This window comes from Aulonocara sp. 'chitande type north' Nkhata Bay, linkage group LG7 (assembly GCF_057382095.1).
Source record: "Aulonocara sp. 'chitande type north' Nkhata Bay isolate Kocher_YH1m ecotype deep benthic linkage group LG7, A_spYH_male_GT1.1, whole genome shotgun sequence".
Lineage (NCBI taxonomy): Eukaryota > Metazoa > Chordata > Actinopteri > Cichliformes > Cichlidae > Aulonocara > Aulonocara sp. 'chitande type north' Nkhata Bay.
Window position 1 is genome coordinate 29281108 of NC_141350.1, and position 8011 is coordinate 29289118.

The following is an 8011-nucleotide window of genomic DNA, read 5'->3' on the forward strand; positions in this document are numbered from 1 at the left end:
TTGTTCATTTTATTAACTGTATTGCTTTAGGTTCAATTGACAATATTAATTTGAATTTAATGGCACCATTTAGATTGCGTTTTGGACCTAATTAATTTGATTAATTATGATTTAATTAATAGTTTCATCTATATGCTAAATGTTTAGGTATCAACAAAACAAGTCTAGAAAGGTTCCTGAGTTGTCATCTATACATTGTAATTAGGTGTTTGGACCTTTCAGAGGTCTTCAGCAAAGGTCTGACACTTAACTACAGAGTACAGGTGACAACTCAAGAACCTTTTTACACTTGCTCACACGTTACCATTTATAACATTCAAGATCCTTGCACTTCAATAGAAAACTCTTACGCCAAAGCTTACATAAAGTGTAAATGCAAAAAAAGGGTGCTGCATCAACAACTTTATTTACTGTGAGCCTTGACAAGGCAAAGCTTCTACAGGGAACAACACCGCATAAGGCAATATTAAATGCTTAAAGTTCATGAACAAAATTTAAACATTGGAAATAACTTTCCGAGTTTCAACAAAGTGACATTGTAAATCACTTAAATCACTGTATGTAATGCAATTACAGAAAATATTTAAGTGACACAAAAAGGTCAAAACGATTTAGTCCCCAGTTACAAAAATCTGATTCAGAATTTTAAGTTTTCTATTATATAATAAATTTTACAATAAAAAATGCGTATAGCAAATCTCAAAATATTCTTAATTAAATGCTAAGACCAAAAATCCAGTACTTAACTTGAGTACAGGTGACAACCTTAGAACCTTTTCACATTTGTTTGCACATACACTTTAACATTTATAACACTCAAGATCTTTGACCTGCAATGGAAACCTGGTACACGAGAACTAATATGAAGTGTAAATACAAAATAAATTGTGTTGCTTTAACAACTTGAACAAAAGCCTTCAATGAGGCAAAGCTTAAACAGGGAAACAACACTGCATAATGCAACATTAAATGGTGTGTAAAATAAAATGTAAACATCTGAAACAACTTTCCAGTTTCAACTAAGTGACAGTGCAGTGTAGTACAGTTGTAGGTCTGCAATGGCTACAGTCTGCAGAATTACCACAGCAACTCAAACTAAAGAAAATGTTGTGAAACAAGAAAATATATCCATCTGGGTAATTTTGTCCCCAGTTCAAAAAACTCAGTTTCTGAATTATGTTTTCTTTTCCACAATCAAAAAAAAAAAAAAAAAAAAAGCATTCAGTAAATCTCTTAAATATTAAAAGCTATGACAAAATATTTACAAACAAGGATCAACATATATACAATTTATAAACTTTTAAACAGTGAAACAGAGCACTTATTTTGGGGGACATTTTGATCTAGAAGAGTCATTGCGTCTCCTTTTGGCAGAGTTTGTTCTTCAGCACTTGTATTTTGTTAGACAGTTTTTTGTCTTCCAGTCCCATGAGCACCTTCTGGAAGAACTCAAATGTGTAGCGAAGTGGCTTTGGGTAACTCAGATTGAGGCAGTAAATTAGCCCAAACAAAAGTGCACACCCGCTCGCCACATCGTGAAGATCCTGCAAGACGGTGCATCTCTCGATAATGATGCCAACATCTTCAAGGGAGTCATCAGGCTGTGCTCCTTCATGGATTATTTTATAAACACCCAAATCCATCCTCTCGAGCTCTTCAGCTTCCGTCACGTTGAAAGCCTGAAAAGGACAGAAATATTTTAAATCAGTTGTATTTTGGTCATCGCATCATCTATCTATTCACTCCATTTTAGTTAAAATGGTCCACACTACCCTAATTACACATATCCCTGAATGAGACTGAGGAGAACAGACCAAAGAAAAATGTGGATTTAAGACTATCAAATAAAGACCAAGAAGAAGATACATGAAACATGGACAGAGGGCAGAAGGAGTATGCATTAATAATATTATCAATATTCTGCTGACCAGGGTCATTTTCTTTAGTTTCGCATAAAACAATGTAAGTGAATGGAAACAAAATCCTAGTATTTCCCATGCACTTTATTGTTGTAAGCTAATTTAAAGAAAACTGATTGCTGCCAGATCAGGAGAATGCCTGGGGCCTGTTTAGAAAATACATTTTTCAACTTACAAAACTCTGGGAATTATGACAGTCAAAATTTTACTGAGGGGTGGAATATCCCTTTAAAAATAAACTTACCATGTACTCTTTGATGAGATTTTCAGGGTTCTCATTCAGGTATATAATCACAGCTTTAAGGATGCATTCACGCTTCACTTCGATTCGGGAACTCTAAACAAAACAACACATGCAGCGCAATTACTTTTTTGAAGTTTTTAGAGACCCCCACAGAACTTAAGTCAATTTTTATTGTTGTTTAACCAATTCATAATTGTTTCTAAGTAAATTTTAAACATGCTTTTTGCAAGCAAGTAGTATTTTGTGTTAGAGAATGAGAAGCTTACCAATTCATACCCATAAAGATTATAAGTTATGAGTCCAATTACACTGATTGCGATACATTGGGTCGTGGAAAATGCAGCTTTAGCGTGGTGTACCACCCGAAAGAAGGAAGAAAAGTGTTGTTGCATAGGAGTGCTGTTCAAAGGAATCAAAAACATTTTGATAGAGATTTCCAAAAATTAATGACAAAAACTACACACTGTCACGTTAATATGAGGTATGCGGGCTACCACCACATTTGCAGTATTTATACCAAGAGTGAAAAAAAATAATCTATTGTGTCACTGAGTTGTGGCGAAATGTGAAATGTTGTCTGCCTTTGTCTTTTCTCAGTGTAGCTAATTATTCCTTTGGACAATTAATGAGTAACAAAAAAAAGAAAAGAAAAAAGCTACAATGCCAGCAGCGGCACTTATGGCCTCTAGGGGCATGAGTTACTTAGTTCTGCTTTGTGTCAGGACCAAATCCAGAATATAAGCCAAAAGCGAGATGAAAAGTATAACGCAGGAGAGAACAAGCATGAAATGACCCAAGAAAGTTAAAAATACAGGTTAATAACCAGACCTGAGATCAACCTGCAACTAATCTATTAGTTACAGAACATTTTAACAAGACAGAATACCTGTGAAATTGCAGACAACGCTGCTGTGATCCGCCACACTGTTTCCCCTCCTTTTTTTTCGTAGAATCTTCATCAACTGGTCAGAGTACTGGTCAAGACTGCTCATGAATGTGGACAGCAGTGGAACTGTGGTGATTCGGGTGAACTCCGCATTGATCTACAAAGTTCAAAAATAAATTTTTTAAATAGTTCAGCTCAAAACGGGACTAAATCCAGACCAAACCTGATCTAATCCCAGACAAAAAGTTCTGGTGCTGTCCAGGTTTGATTTAAAGAAAAAAAAAAAAAAAGGGGGGGGGGGGGGGGGGGGGAATTGGTTAATCAGATGGGAATGTGCAAAATCGATTACGATTACAAAAAAGGAAAAAAAAAGATTTTTAAATCGACATAAGTTATTCCAACATGCCACCCAAAACATTTATAGATGGACCGGCAGAATCAGGTGGCTGCAAAAGAGTGCCTCACCCATGCAGTACAAAAAAAAAAAAAAAAAAAAAAAAAAAATATCACAAAATGCACAAATTTTGCACTTTAGTTGTAAAAGGAAACTGACGTGTATCATGTTAGCAACGTCCTGTTTTCCCAAAATTTTTCATTCTATTGGAGCTGCCCTTCTCACAACACAATTTAGCTGCACTAAGCTGAAAAGACATCAGCTCGGTGACATCAGCTTTGTAGCAGTACTTTTCTGTTCACGGCCAGTTTTTAACCAAGACTCAAACTCATACCTCAGGTACTTTGAAGAGGGCCGGCCATCTGCTCTTGAACTCTGCGATGAATGGCATCTCTTCAATCACCTCTCTTCTTCTGTGTGCAAATGTCTTATCCATCTTTGTTTTGATTATTTGATCGTTGTTTGTTTAAAGAGCAAAGCTTACAACACCACATTCATAACCTAAAAGACCAAATAAGAGAGTTCAAAATCTAAAATTGCGTATTAAGGAAAAAGTAAATAATATGAAAGCATTAGGTACCTTCAACATGCACTTTTGGAGCACAGCTCAAATCTCTGCAGCTCCAAATTCCACAACCAGCAACCTGAGAGAAAAAGAAAACCAGAAAAAATGAATCGTGTACAGTGAGACACATGCAAAGGGGTAGCACAGAGATGGTCTAAACTTAAGAACACTCCTGTTTCTTTTAAAATGTATTAAAATGTATTAATAATACAAGTTAAATTTCAAATTTCAAACGTTTGAAAATGTCATCGTTGTCCAAACAGGAACTTTAGAGTCTTGAGGTTTGTTGATAAAAAGATTTTAAAATGGCAGAGCTGATCCAAAAGTGTTTGTGTGGGAAGCTAACATGAAGGTGTTTAAAAGAAAACACACACACAAAAAAAATTAAGAACACAAAAAAACAAGAACGCACACAAACACAAAGAGCACACAAACACAAAGAACACAGAAACACCAATGTCCCAGGCAGGATGTAGACCCAAACGCAGGACTCGAACTGAAAGAGGCTACTTTATTGCAGTAGAAAGAATTCCACAAAAACATAAAGTTGCAAAAAACAAAACCACATTAGAAACTAAAAACTATTAATAAAAACTCTGGGAAACCTGGAAACTCAAGGAGCACGGAAGCCAGCACAGCATGGTGAGGGAACAACACAACAGAGAGCAAAGGAGAACACAGGGCTTATATACACAGGGGAGTAATCAGGGAATGGGAAACAGGAGACACAACTGTGAGAAATTAGACTAACGAGACAGGGGAGACGTAAAACTGAACACACTGACATCAGACTGGGATTATCAAAATAAAACAAAACACAAAACAAAGCACAAAGATGTAGACTTGACACTGAGAGGCAGGCTGAAAGAATATAACACATGGAACGCAGAGATGACAGAGACTTAAAGAAGAATTAACATCAAATTAAACTCATGACCAGAGCAAAACTGAAACATCGATTTCGATTAGTACTCGTCAAAACAGGATAGCTAAAGAATCAGACATAAATCATAATTGAGAAAAACACAAAAACATAAGAAATGATGGGTCAAAATGACCCAGAACCATGACAAACAAGATCACAAAAAACATCAAGAACACAAAAACACCAAGAACACAAAAAACATCAAGAACACACAAGCACCAAGAACACACAAACACCAAGAACACATAAACACCAAGAACACAAAAAACACCAAGAAATCACAAACATCAAGAACACAAAAACATCAAGAACACACGAACACCAAAAACACAAAAAACATCTAGAACACAAAAACACCAAGAACACCAAAAACATCAAGAACACAAAAACACCAAGAACACACAAACACCAAGAACACAAAAACATCAAGAACACACAAAAACCAAGAACACACAAACACTAAGAGCACAAAAAACATCGAGACCATGAAGACCTTCAGTAATAGTAATAAATCACATAGCAATAGTACAATAGTACACCCAAGTAGTTGTAAAAAGCATGATAATATATTAAGCAATCCAAAGTATTCAGAATACGTTACTCTCATTCAGTAACGTAACGGAATACGTTACAAAATACATTTTGGGGCATGCATTCTGTAATCTGAAGAAAAAACACCAAGAACACAAAAAACATCAAGAACACAAACACACCAAGAACACACAAACACCAAGAACACACAAACATCAAGAACACAAAAACATCAAGAACACACAAGCATCAAGAACACAAACACACCAAGAACACAAAAAACATCAAGAAAACACAAACATCAAGAACACAAAAAACATCAAGAACACAAAAACATAAAGAACACAAAAATACCAAGAACACAAAAAACACCAAGAACACAAAAAACATCAAGAACACACAAACACACCATGAACACACGAACATCAAAAACACACAAACATCAAGAACACAAAAACACCAAGAACACAAAAAAACATCAAGAACACAAACACCCAGACCACAAAAAATAAAGAACACAAAAACACGAAGAACAAAAAAAACATCAAGAACACACAAACATCAACAGCATAAAAAAAAGAACACAAAGACATCAAGAACACAAAAACATCAAGAACACACAAACACCAAGAACACAAAACACCAAGAACACAAAAACGCCAAGAACACAAAAAACATCAAGAACACACAAACACCAAGAACACAAAAAACATCAAGAACACACAAATATCTTACTTACTTACTACTTAGACTTAGTTCCTCCTACGCCGGGCGGCGCATCGGGCAGCTAGTGATCTCCATCGATGTCGGTCAGCAGCGACTGTTTCAGCTTCGTCACAGGCAATGTCGACAGTTCTCAGATCGTCCATAAATGTTCGACGCCATTGCCGGTCCCAAGCCCGGATGAGAAAGGAGGAGGGTTGGGCGTGGGGCTAGCAACCCCACCCTGTAAAAACTCCAAATGCTACGGAAACAGCAAGTGAACCTCAGTATCGACTGAATCAGGGCGAAGATGATCGGTAACCCTTAATGACGGCAGTGGAGAAAAGCCCTCGGGTCATCCACTGCCCGATGCGTCGACCAATTTTCGACCCAAAAGAAACAACACACAAACATCAAGAACACAAAAACACCAAGAACAGACAAACATCAAAAACACAAAAACACCAAGAACAGACAAACATCAAAAACACAAAAGCACCAAGAACATAAAAAAACATCAAGAAAACACAAACATCAAGAAGACAAAAACATAAAGAACACAAAAACACCAAGAACACAAAAACACGAAGAACAAAAAAAACATCAAGAACACACAAACATCAAGAACACAAAAACATAAAGAACACACAAACACCAAGAACACAAAAACACCAAGAACATAAAAAAAATCAAGAACACATAAGCATCAAGAACACAAAAACACCAAGGGCACACGAACACCAAGAACACAAACACACCAAGAACACAAAAAACATCAAGAAAACACAAACATCAAGAACACAAAAACATAAAGAACACAAAAACACCAAGAACACAAAAACACCAAGAACACAAAATAGTAATAGTAATAGTAATAAATCACATAGCAATAGTACAATAGTACACCCAAGTAGTTGTAAAAAGCATGATAATATATTAAGTTATCCAAAGTATTAAGAATACGTTACTCTCATTCAGTAACGTAACGGAATACGTTACAAAATACATTTTGGGGCATGCATTCTGGAATCTGAAGAAAAAACACCAAGAACACAAAAAACATCAAGAACACAAACACACCAAGAACACACAAACACCAAGAACACACAAACATCAAGAACACAAAAACATCAAGAACACACAAGCATCAAGAACACAAACACACCAAGAACACAAACATCAAGAACACAAACACACCAAGAACACAAAAAACATCAAGAAAACACAAACATCAAGAACACAAAAACATAAAGAACACAAAAACACCAAGAACACAAAAAACATCAAGAACACACAAACACACCATGAACACACGAACATCAAAAACACACAAACATCAAGAACACAAAAACACGAAGAACACAAAAAAACATCAAGAACACAAACACCCAGACCACAAAAGATAAAGAACACAAATACACGAAGAACACAAAAACACGAAGAACAAAAAAAACATCAAGAACACACAAACATCAACAGCATAAAAAAAAGAACACAAAGACATCAAGAACACAAAAACATCAAGAACACACAAACACCAAGAACACAAAACACCAAGAACACAAAAACACCAAGAACACAAAAAACATCAAGAACACACAAACACCAAGAACACAAAAAACATCAAGAACACACAAATATCTTACTTACTTACTACTTAGACTTAGTTACTCCTACGCCGGGCGGCGCATCGGGCAGCTAGTGATCTCCATCGATGTCGGTCAGCAGCGACTGTTTCAGCTTCGTCACAGGCAATGTCGACAGTTCTCAGATCGTCCATAAATGTTCGACGCCATTGCCGGTCCCAAGCCCGGATGAGAAAGGAGGAGGGTTGGGCGTGGGGCT

The 8011-nt window shown here is 36.3% G+C and overlaps 1 long non-coding RNA gene across 1 annotated transcript; it reads right to left on the reverse strand.

Annotated features, from left to right (window-relative positions):
- Positions 1–455: 455 nt before the first annotated feature.
- On the reverse strand, positions 456–6227 carry LOC147325380 (uncharacterized). The gene is made up of 6 exons (XR_015130318.1): positions 6204–6227; positions 4024–4087; positions 3778–3944; positions 3050–3206; positions 2164–2256; positions 456–1679 (listed from the first exon to the last, which is right to left on the reverse strand). It is a non-coding gene; the product is annotated as an uncharacterized LOC147325380 (long non-coding RNA).
- Positions 6228–8011: the final 1784 nt, after the last annotated feature.